General features: G+C 41.0%; 1 protein-coding gene across 2 annotated transcripts in view; it reads right to left on the reverse strand.

The window, feature by feature from the left end:
- npl (N-acetylneuraminate pyruvate lyase (dihydrodipicolinate synthase)) overlaps positions 1-12,282 on the reverse strand; it is a 69,904-nt gene that overhangs the window by 39,496 nt on the left and 18,126 nt on the right. The window lies entirely within an intron of this gene.

The raw sequence follows: 12,282 nt of genomic DNA on the forward strand, positions 1-12,282 counted from the left end.
TATATACAAAGTTTCAACACAAAATTGTTCAGGTGTGTTATGTGGCACTAGCATCATCTGAATTGAAATAGATTCAGAACAGATCCAGCAGCTCAAAGCTGGGCAGCTATGAGGTGCTGTGGGCCATCAGCAGCAAAATAGTATTCAACCACAAGTTACACTTCATGGCCTGGCATATTCCTAACTCTGCCATTACCATCAAGCCAAGGATCAACCCAGGTTCAAAGAAGATTGGGCGGGGGCACAAAGAACAGCACCAGGCAGATATAGCTAAAAATGGAGGCATCAACCTGGTTGCATGCCAAAACAGCAGAACCAGCATGTGGCAGACAGGCAGAGCCAAGTCTGTCAGTCAGTCAGAGCAGGGAAGGCGGTGGCATAGTGGTATTGTCACTGTACTGGTATTGCAGAGACCCAGGGTAATGCTCTGGGGATAAAAGCAAAATACTGCAGATGCTGGAAATCTAGAACCTGGGAAAACTCAGCAGGTCTGACAGCATCTGCTGAGAGGGATACAGTTGACGTTTTGAGTCTGTATGACCCTTCATCAGAACTAAGAGATATAGAAATGAAATGAAATATAAGCTGGTAGAGGGGGGTGGGTGGGACAGGTAGAGCTCGATAGGGGGCCTTCGAGCCTCCAGCATTAGTACATAAGCCTGCTGTCCAAGAAACTAAAATTGGAGAAAGCCATTTTGAATTCCACTGTCCAAGGTATTGCATTAATTTGCTGGATTTATTTAAAAATTTAAAAGCTAGCTTTGGATTGTTGGCTTAAAGTGGGTATAACTGGGAGTCAAGTTAATTAGGAATTATCATAGTAGTAATTTTTAGTCCTATGTATGTGGTTGATATCTTTTAATAAATATTTTAATTTTGCTATTTTTAAAAAATCTCAGTCTTGGTGGACTTATTACTTCTGAATTCAGGGCATGCATCTCAAAATACAAGTGTGAGGGATTTTAAAGTGGCAAGACTGCACCAATGGCTGTATCCATAGCTGAAGCTTTTTTGGAAGTAGAAGATATAACTGATATAGTTACAGAAACTATCTAAGGGTAAGTTAATAGAGTTGGCGGATAAGTGGCAGTTGAGGCACCGGGGGGGGGGGGTGGTGGTGGTGGTGGTGGTGGTGGTGGTGGTGGTGGTGGTGGTGGTGGTGGTGGTGGTGGCGGCATGTATAGCAAACTGTTCCAAAGTTTGAGGAAGATGTAGAGGCATTCTTTATTTCATTTGAGAAGATAGCTAAACAGATGAAATGGGCATAAGAACTGGACATTGCTGTTACAGTCTTGATTATTGGGTAGAGCACTAAGGTTTAATGTTTCACTGTCAGAATTGTCGATGGGTTATGATGTGGTAAAAAAGACTTATACCTTCATAGATGTTGGTTCTGAAGGCATACATTCTGAAATTTCTGGCTGTAAAGAAACAGCCTGAACAGAGTTTGAGAGAGTAAAACAAAGTAATTTTGACCGGTGGATACCGGTGTCTCTAAAGTTAGAGACAACGTATGCAGCTTTTAGAGAAGTAATTCTTTTGGAAGAATTTCAAGATTCAATTCCTTCAGTAGTGAGACCTCATGTGGAGGAAGAGTGTTAAAATGGTAAGTCAAGCAGCAGAGACAGCTGATGATTGAATTAGCTCACAGATCTAAACCTTCTTATTAGTCACCCATTTAAATCAAAGGATAGAAAGTGGGAAGGTGAAAGGTAGGTAGTCAGAGAAGAGGGGTAGGTGGAAATTCCTAGGAAGTTGCTCAGATTAAAAAAAAGGTGCCAAGGTTAGAAGTGACACTTGAAAATTGAGGTGTTTTCATTGTAATAAAGTTGGGCACACAAAGCCAATGCGTTGGAAATTACAAGGAAAATCTGTTGCAATTATTGGGATGCAGAAAGTTCAGGAAGTACTGTGAGTTCTGAGGTTCAGGCACAAGGAAAACCAGTGCTTTGTGTACAGGTAAACAGGGAGAATCAGTGATAGCTAAAGAAGTAGGAAAGTGTTAAGAAGTTACCCAAGGAAGTTCTGAGGAACAGGTTGCAAAAATGTTTAAAAGATTTTGTATGTGAAGGGAAAGTCTTTTCATGTGTACAGGGTGGAGTAGATAAAGAAGTTAAAATTTCAAGACACAGGGGCTAGTCAATCCTTAGTGTTATAGGATAGTAATATTTGTTGTACAGAGGGAGTATTGCAGGAACAGATGTTAATAAGTGGGGTTCATGAAGATGCTAAACCTATTCTGTTGTAGAAGGTTAAATTTAAAAAGTAAGTGGGGAAACAGGTGAAGTGATTGTTGGAGTAATGGAAAACTTGCCCATTGCAGGGGTTCAATTTATTTTAGGAATGATATAGCTGGGTCATGGATGTGGGTGATGACTATGATAGTTGAGCAGCCTGTAGAGGTGTTTTCAACAGAAGTGTTGCAGAAAGAGCATCTGGATTGTTACCAGATTGTGTGGTAACGAGATCAAGCTCAGGTTAAAACAGGAAGAGAATGTTAAAAGGCAGGGAAAAGGTGTTGAAGTTCAATTAGCTGACATTTCCTGAACAATTTTATCAAAGACAGAGAGAATGGAAGAGAATGCCACTGAACTGTTCAGTTGGTAGAATTACAGCAAAAGGATCCATGAATAAAAGTTATATTAGACAATTTACTCAGAAACAGAGGCAGAGTATATTCCAGAATGTTATTACCTTAAGGACAATGTGTTAATAAGAAAGTAGCAACCATGCCAGGTTTCAGCAGATGAAAAGTGGAAGGAAGTGCATCAGATTGTTATACCAACTGGATTTAGAAATGATACACCGAGAATAGCTCATGAAATTCCAATAGGGGGACATTTAGGAATTAGAAAGACAGGCAAAAATACAAAAACATTTTTATTGCCCTGGATTGCATAAGGATTAGAGTCAAATTCTGTAGAACATGTCACGTGTCAGGTGAGAGGGAAACCCACAAGCAGTGATTGAGCTGGCACCTTTAATTCCAATTCAAACATTTGGAGGAACCTTTTACTAGCATGATGATTGTGTAGGACCCCTCCTCAAGGCTAAAAATGAAAATCAGTACTTGCTGACAATAATGGATGTGTCAACAAGGTTTCCTGATGCAATACCTTTGAGAAATATTACAAAGAATTGTGGAAGAGTTGGACTAAAAACTTTTATTAAAAAAAGATATGGTTTACCAAAAGAAATACAAATCAGATCAGGGTTCAAATTTCATGTCACAGGTGTTTAAGGAATGAATAGTTTGGGGATAAAACAGTTGAAGTCAACAGCTTACCATCTGGAGTCACAAGGGGCTTTGGAAACATGGCATCAAACTTTAAAAACCACGATGAGGATGTATAGCCAGGACTATCCACAGGGTTGGGATAGGGGAATTCCATTCTTGTTCTTTGCCATGCGGGATGCTCCTAATGCATTGACTGGTTTTAGTCCTTTTGGACTAGTTTATGGTCATGCGGTAAGGGGACCACGGAAATTGATTAAATGAGTAATTAGTGGGTCAAAATTCAGAAACTACTCTCCTAGATTATGTATCAAACTTCAGAGAAAGATTGGACAGAGTGTGCAAGTTAGCTAGGGAACATTTAAAGATATCGCAGCTATTAAAGTGAAGGCAGATAAGAGCCACAGCTTATAGTTTTGTTGCTGGGGAGAAAGTTTTAGTTTTGTTACCAGTATTGGGTGACTTGTTAAAGGCAAGGTTTAATGGGCCTTACAAGATTGAAAAGAAACTGAGTGAAGTAAATTATTTAATAAATACTCCAGATAGAAGAGAGACACACAGAGGGTGTGTCATGTAAATATGCTGAAGAGGACCAAAAAGAGACACTAGTAGTGGTAGGTAAAATGAAAGAGGTAGAAATGAAGGATTCTGAAATAGATTTTCCACTAATCAAATTGAATAATGAGGGGGTGCTTGAAAATTTAAATGTAATATTGAGTTACCTTCCAGACAGGTGTTAAAATGATTTGGGGAAGCTGTTGCAATCACACAAAGCTATTTGTAGGAATAAGCGGAGGATGACTAATTTAGCTACATGTGAATGTTGGGGGTTCATCCTCAATAAGGCAACATCCTTAAGTCCAGCAAAGTTTTCACAAGTACAGAATGAAATTGAATTCATGCTTCAAAATGAGATCATAGAATCTACTTGCAGTAACCGGTTCACCTATTGTGATGGTACCAAAACCGGTTGGAGCACAGAGACTGTGTGTGGGCTATCGAAAGGTGAATGCAGTGACAAAAGTGGATTCATATCCTAAACCATAACTGGAGGATTTCAATTAGAAAGTGGGACAATCGAAATTTATCACAAAGATTGACTTGCTAAGAGGATATTGGCAAGTAACATTATCAGAGAGAGCAAAGGAGATATCGGCTTTTGTGACAGCAGAAGGACGACATCAGGTTCAAGTTATGCCATTTGGTATGAAAACACACCTGCAACATTTCAAAGACTGACAAAGTAATTACAGGACTGTGCAATTGTGTTTATATTGACGGCTTGATAATTCTCAAGCAAATATGGGAGGAGCATTTACAACATCTGGAAGAATTATTTAATCGACTGCAAGAAGCTAATTTGGTGATGAAATTGGCTAAAAGTGAATTTGCAAAAGTGCAAGTTACATGTCTAAGCCATACCATTGGACGTGGTAAGGTGGCTCAGATATGTGAAAGTCAAAGGTATTGTGGATTTCCCAATGCCTACTACAAAATAAGAAGTTGAGATTTCAGGGCATAAGTGGGTTTTACTGGAAATTTGCACCAAGTTTTAGCAGTGTGGTTGCTCCATTGACTGAACTATTAAAAAAGGAACAAGAAATTTCAATGGGCGCTGCAATGTCAGAAGTCATTTGACAGTCTGAAAACTGTATTGACTACAACATCAATACCAGTATTTGTCAGTACCCAATTATGCCAGCCAATTTATGTTAGCTGTTGACACAGGTGATATAGGCATCGGGGCTGTACTGTTGCAAGATGAAGAAGAAACTAGAATTGAGAAACCAATAGGGTATTTTTCACTGAAGTTGAATGTACAGAGAAAATATTCAACGATTGAAAAGGAGGCTCGGTTTGGTGCTAGCATTGCAGGTTTATGTTGCAAACAATTCGTCAGAAACAATTGTTTATACAGACCACAATCCTTTAAAATTTCTGGACAGATTGCGATCTAAGTGAGAGACTGTTCAGGTGGAGTTTATTACTGCAACCATTTAATCTACAGGTTATATATGGTGGCTGGACGAGAGAAGTCTAATTGCAGATGCATTGTTGAGAGTTTAAAGCTCAAAGGGAAATTGGAAATTTAAAACCTAGACGCTGGACTGAAATGACTTCTGCTGATACCAAGGATATTGTCTATATATCATGTTGGTGCATGCATCTGGTACTGAGGTAATGCAGGTATAGCAGGTAGTGCAAGATGGGTTAAGAAAATGAAGCCGTCTTTTTAAATTATAGTAGTTCATTTTTTCATAAGGAGGGAGCTGTCAAGAAGGTGTAATGAACCAGAAAAATGAAATTTATAAATTAGGCTTATGGGGTAAGCAGTTAGATCTGTCTATGCGATTTAATTACATTTGGAGGCAAGTGGACTGCATGCTTCGACTCATCAAAAGAAGCTAGGTGCTTGATATGCTAACGAGGATAACATGAATGCTGGCTTAGCATGTAAGGTGTGAAGGGAATTTGCATTTTTAGATAGATGATGGAGGGAGATTTGGATTTCAAAGGGATCTCAATCTGTTTAAAAACAGCCAGACAAGCAAGCTAAGGAATGTGTTTATTTTTTCCCCCCAACAGTTACTGACAATATAGTAACAGCATGAAAGCTTATGTTTTAGAGGGAGATACAGTTTCAAAGACTTATGAAACAATAGAATTTACATAAAGAGAAATATTTTAATATTTAGGGTAGGTGATGGCAATGGCATTGTCACTGGACTAGTCATCCGGAGACCCAGGGTCATGTTTTGGGGGCCCGGGTTTGAATCCCGCCATGGCAGATGGTAGAATTTGAATTTAATAAACAGGCTGGAATTAAAAGTCTAAATGATGACCATAAAACCATTGCCAATGGTTGTAAAAACCCATCTGGTACACTAATGTCCTTAAAAATCTGGCCTACATGTGACTCCAGACCCACAGCAATGTGGTTGACTCTTAAATGCCCTCTGATACAACTGAGGGGCTTGCTAGGCCATTTCAAACCACTCCAAAGTCTTAAATAAAAAAATGAAATCAGACAGACCACCCAGCAACAACCTAGGCATTGGAAGCAACAACGGCAAACTCAGCCCCGTTAATCCTGCAAAGTCCTCCTTAGCCAAAATAGGGAGAGCAGTCTCAGATTAGTCAAGCAACAGCCTGACATTCATCTTCACGGAAACATATCTTACAGATAATGTCCCAGACACCACCATCACCATGGGCATGCCCTGTCCCACTAAATTGGCAGCACAGTAGTATACAGTTGGGAAGGAGTTGCCATGGGAGTCCTCAACATCGACTCTGGATTCCATGAAGTCTTATGGCATCAGGTCAAACATGGGCAAGAAAGCCTCTTGCTGGTTACCACATACAACCCTCCCTCAGGGGATAAATCAGTGCTCCTTCCACTTGGAGGAAGCACTGAGGGTGGCAAGGGCACAGAATTTTACTCTGGATGGGGGACCTCAATGTCCATCACCAAAAGATTTGTAACAATCTTCAGCTGGAAGTGCCAAGTGGATGATATATCTTGGCCTCCTCCGGAGGTCCCCAGCGTTAAAGATGCCAGTCTTCAGCCAATTTGATTCGTTCCACATGAAATCATGAAATGCCTGAAGGCACCAAATACAGCACAGGATATGAGCCTTGACAACATACCAGCAATAGCACTAAAGGTGTGCTCCAAAACTAACCACAACCCTTAGCCAAGCTGTTTAGAGTACAGCCACAACACTGGCATCTATCCAGCTGGAAAATTGGCCAGGGTGTCCTATCCACAAAAAGCAGGACAAATCCAAGTTGGCCAAGTCTACTCAATCATCGGTAAAGTGATGGAAGGGGTCATTGACAGTGCTATCAAGCAGTGCATAGACAGCAATAACCTGTTCAGTTTGGGTTCTACCAGGGCTACTCAGCTCCTGACCTCATTACAGCTTTGGTTCAAACATGGACAGAGCTGAATTCCGAGGTGAGGTGAAAATGACTACCCTTGACATCAAGACAGAATTTGACCAAGTGTTACATCATGAATGCTGATCAAAACTGGAGTCAATAGGAAATCGGGGGAAACGCTGCTGGTTGGAGTAATACCGAGCACAAAGATGGTTGTGGTTGTAGGAAGCCAATAATTTCAATCCTAGTACATCGCTGCAGAAGTTAGTCAAGATAGTGCCCTAGGCCCAACCATCATCAGCTGTTTCATCAATGACCTTCCCTCCAAGAGGTGGGGATCGATTGTAGAATATTTAATTGCATTCAGAACCGACACTAAAGCAGTCCATCCTTCCATGCAGCGAGACCAAGCATTCATGCTTGGCCTGACAAGTGGCAACATTTGTACCACACAATTCCCATGCAATGACCATCTCCAAGACAGAATCTAAGCATCTCCCCAGGACATTCAAATGTTAGTACATTGCTGAATTGCCTGCTATTAACATCCTGCGGGGGTTAATATTGAACAAGATCAGCTATATAAATATGGTGACAAGAGCAGGCCAGAGGCTGAGAATTCTGAAGTAACTCACCTGACTCCCCAAAGCCTGTTCACCATTTACAAACACAAGACAGGAGTGTGATGGAATACACTACACCAATAAAAAGGTGAAAGCAGTCTGCTTGATTGGCACCCCATCCACCAACTTAAACGTTCACTCCCACCACCAACACACAGTGACAATGTGCACCATCTACAAGATGCACTGCAGCAGTTCAGCATCTTCCAAATCAGTGACATCTTCCACCTAGAATGACAAGGACAGCAAATGCATGGGAACACCACCACCTGCAAATTTCCCTCCACACCATCCAGACTTGAACTATATCACAGGGTCAAAATCCTAGAACTCCCCAACAGCACAGTGGGTGTACCAGTACCAGATGGACTGCAGCAGTTCAAGGTGGCTCACCAACACTTAAGAAAATTAGGGATGGGCAACAAATACTGGCCTTGCCAGTGACACTTGCACCTCATGAAAGAATAAATGAATATGGGAAGTCTGTTCAAACTAATTGCCAGAACATTTGAGATCAAGCATCATTAAATAATTCTCATACAGGGTACCATAGTCAGCAAGGACAGGCTTAGTGTAACTTAAAAATGGAACAAAATATCGGAAAAGTTGGTGCAGGGCACAAAAATAGATACCCAACACAGAAAAAAAGATACATCTAATGCTGCATGGGAAAAATCAGCCAGCCATTGTATTAGGAACTGGAGTATTGCAGGTCTGACCTGCTAACACTTACTAATTTAATATTAAGCAACACAGCATTGTGTTAATATGAAGTTTAAATGTCATGGGATGAGAGAATAATTAGATTCAACTTGCATTCATTGCAGAATAATTATTGACTGTAAAATATGCATCAAATAAAATTCAATTTTCAATAAGATGACACTTATGCTTAAAGCAATATATTTTACAGTATAATGCAGTGATTTCCTCATCTTTCTCCAACCTAAAAAAATTCCAGGAGAAGAAATTAAAAATATGAGTACAAAACCTCAAATACAGTAGAACATGCACTAAAATATTTCCAATAATATCAGTTATCTTTCATGCAGAATGAAGCTATTTGGCCCTTTGAGTCTGCACTGGCTCTCTGAAAGAGAGCATTCCATCTAGTCCCACTCACCTGCCTTATCTCTAACCTTGCACATTCTCTCTTTTCAGGTAACAATCCAATTCCCTTTTGAATGCCTCAATCAAACCTGCCTCCAATACCCTTTGACTCCAACCACCCTCCAGGTGAAAAAATTTTTCATCACTTCTACTCCTTTTGCCCATTATTTTGAAGCTGTGCCCTCTAGTTCTTGATGTACACTTGAGAAGGAACAGTTTCTCACTATTTACCCTATCCATACCCCTCAGGATCTTGAATACCTCTATCAAGCCTCCTCTCAGCCACCTTCTCTCCAAGGAAAGCAGCCCCAGCCTCTCCAATCTATCCTCATAGCCACAGTTCTTCATCCCAAGAATCATTCTTGTGAATCTCCTCTGTACTCTCCGATGCCTTTTCATCCTTCAAGTATGGCACCCAAAAATTGGACGCAGTGCTCCAGATGAGGCCTTATTAGGGTCTTATGCAAGTTCAAGATGACTTCCTTACTCTTGTACTCAATGCCCCTATTAATAAAACCTACGACACCATATGCTTTATTAACTGCTCTCAACATGCCCTGCCATCTTCACTGGCCTATGTATGTATACACAGAGATGCCTCTGTTCCTGCACCTCCTTTGGAGGCTCTCCCTTTATTTTTATACTGTCCCACCATATCTTTCCTGCCAAACAAATCACCTCATACTTCTCTGCATTGAACTTCATCTGCCACTTATTGGTAAACTGGGCAGACATATCTATGTCCTTTAGAAGTTCAAGACTATCCCCACGGTTGACATTTCCAATCTTCGTATCATCTGCAAATTTTGAAATCATGCCCTGCACACCACAGCTAAGTCATTAATATATAAATCAGGAAGAGCAAAGGTCCCAACACTGGCCCCTGAGGAACTCAACTACAAACCTTCCTTCATTCATCACAAACAATTAAAGCTCAAAGATCAGCAACCTAAACGTTACACAATCTTGGAAGGAATTGGTACAATTTATACTGAACTGCTCCTTCACTCTGCAGATCATTTCCATATATTGGAAGTGGCATTATTAACCTGCAATACTTGCTCATTGCATGTGACACTGAAATACCACGACAAATGAAACAAAGCAGAGGTTAAAAAGAGTGATCTGAAGATTAGCAGGAAATAAAAAGCCTAATCTAGTGGCACACCATATTTAATCCCACTCCAGCTTTCCCTAAACAAGCACTTACAATTCCTTATGGCCAGTTGAGATTGCTATCAAGTAGAATGGAGATGTAAGGCTAAAGGGTTCAAACACAGAAGCAGTTCCATATTATTTCCATTTCCTTAAATTCAACCAATAGGCCACAAAACAGATTTGGGACTAAATTAGACAGCTCTCAAAAACAGGTAATATTTAACTCATGCCCATTGCTTCCAATGTAGCCAGTATACCAGTTCTGTGCTGTTGATTTGCAATGATTATTGCCTGTAGGCAGCTCTAGAAGCATTGTTGAATAGTTGCACATCTCAGCAGCAGCCCCTCCCTAAGTTTATGCAAGGCAAATAGGACTTAAAGCCAGCCTATACCTCTTAAGGGGGTGTGAGGAGAGATGTGATCTATGCAAATGAAGTTTGCACATGGGACCAGACAACCATAGTGATAATGCCAGGTGTTTCACTGTACAGACTGGGATGCAGTGTCACAAAGGAACACACACAAGCCAGTCGAGGTATCTTCAAACGCCATCTCTCATCACATGCATTACTAGCCTCATGCACCACATCCCCACCATTCACTAATCAAAAATCTTGATCAATCATGACTTAATGTTCATAGCTTCATTGCACTCTTGCATATTTAACACTAGTGCAAGACATACCCACATTGCACAGCTAATAAACATTACCAATTACTCAATCACAACAGCCATATCACCCAAACATATTGCAACACATTCACTGATACATATCCCTCTCACGTAGGAGAAGTTAGCACATAGCGAGAGTCAGTTGAAACAAGTCGTGGGGAAAACAGTCATAGCTACATGTCCTCACCTCAATGCAAGTGAGAGTAGTTATCATCATAGGGGCTGAAAACATCAAAAAAGAAATACTTTCACTTGCTCTCATGTGTAGCCACCAGCTCAGATACCAAATAAAAACAAAATACTGCAGATGCTGGAAATCTGAAATAAACAGAATGCTGGAAAAATTCAGGTCTAGCATTACGAGAGACAAACAGAGTTCACGTTTTGTGTGTGTATGGCTCTTCTGAGCTGAGGGGTAAAAATGTGATGGTTTTATACTGTTGAACAGAGTGTGGAACAGAACAGGTCAGGGATAGATGGGAGCTCAGGAGAGATTGGACAAAGATATCATGGACACAAGACAAAGGGAGTGTTAATGACAGTGTTAAAGACTAAGGCAGGTGCAAATAGTGGCATAAAAGGTCAGATAGCAGAATGTGTTAATAGCAGAACAAGGGTCAGTAATCAAAGCAAAATGTAAGTTATAGGCTGGTCCAGTTTGGGTGAGGGTGGGGGTGTAAGGGATAAAAATATCAAAATGGAGGACAGGGTTCATGGTCCAAAGTTGTTGAATTCAATGTTAAGTCCAGGAGGCTGTACTGCAGACCATGAACTCTGTCCTCCATTTTGATATTTATTTTTCTCAATCCCCTACCCCCACAGGGCCAGTCCTTAACTTATGTTTTGCACTGAGAGCACTGACCCTTGTTCTGCTCTTAACATTCTGCTCACTGACCTTTATGCCACAATCAACACCTGCCTTAGTCTTTAACACTAGCTTTACCACTGCCTTTGACTTGTGTCCGTGACATCCGTCAAATCTCTCCCGAGCTCCCACATATCCTTTGACCCATTATGCTCCACCTGTCTAACAGTCAGACCCACCACATTTCTACCTCTCTTCAGCTCTGAAGAGTCATACAGACTCAAAATGTTAACCATTTCTCTCTCTACAGAAGCTGCCAGACCTGTGGAGCTTTTCCCAACATTTTGATTTTACATTAGCTCAGATACTAACTCACCACATAATTTAGAACTGGAGGCAGGATCTGCATACGGCGAGACACTGGTTAAGAGTGGGATGCAGCTAGGGCAGGGCCAAGGGTAACAAAGGTGCCAGCACATTAGAGGAAGAGGTCACACCAGTCAGACTGCAGGACTTTTGAGACTTAATGGGGCAGGCTACAGAAGGTAATTGATGGATATGTGCAATGAAATGCGTAGTGCATTGCAAGGTCTGCCAGAAAGCCTGCATGCAATGTCATGGAGCACAAGGAGTCCAGTACCAACTTAGTGTAAAAGGTTTTGGACAGAGAGTTTGGAACCCATCCTTTCCAGTTGCAAGTGATGGTCCACTCCATTAGCACACTCCCATAAGTAACTAGATTCCAGTGCAGCACAAGCAAAAGCCATTCAATGCCTGGGTGTTGCAGTGGAAG

This window comes from Cetorhinus maximus, chromosome 17, assembly GCF_964194155.1.
Source record: "Cetorhinus maximus chromosome 17, sCetMax3.hap1.1, whole genome shotgun sequence".
Taxonomy (NCBI): Eukaryota; Metazoa; Chordata; class Chondrichthyes; order Lamniformes; family Cetorhinidae; genus Cetorhinus; species Cetorhinus maximus.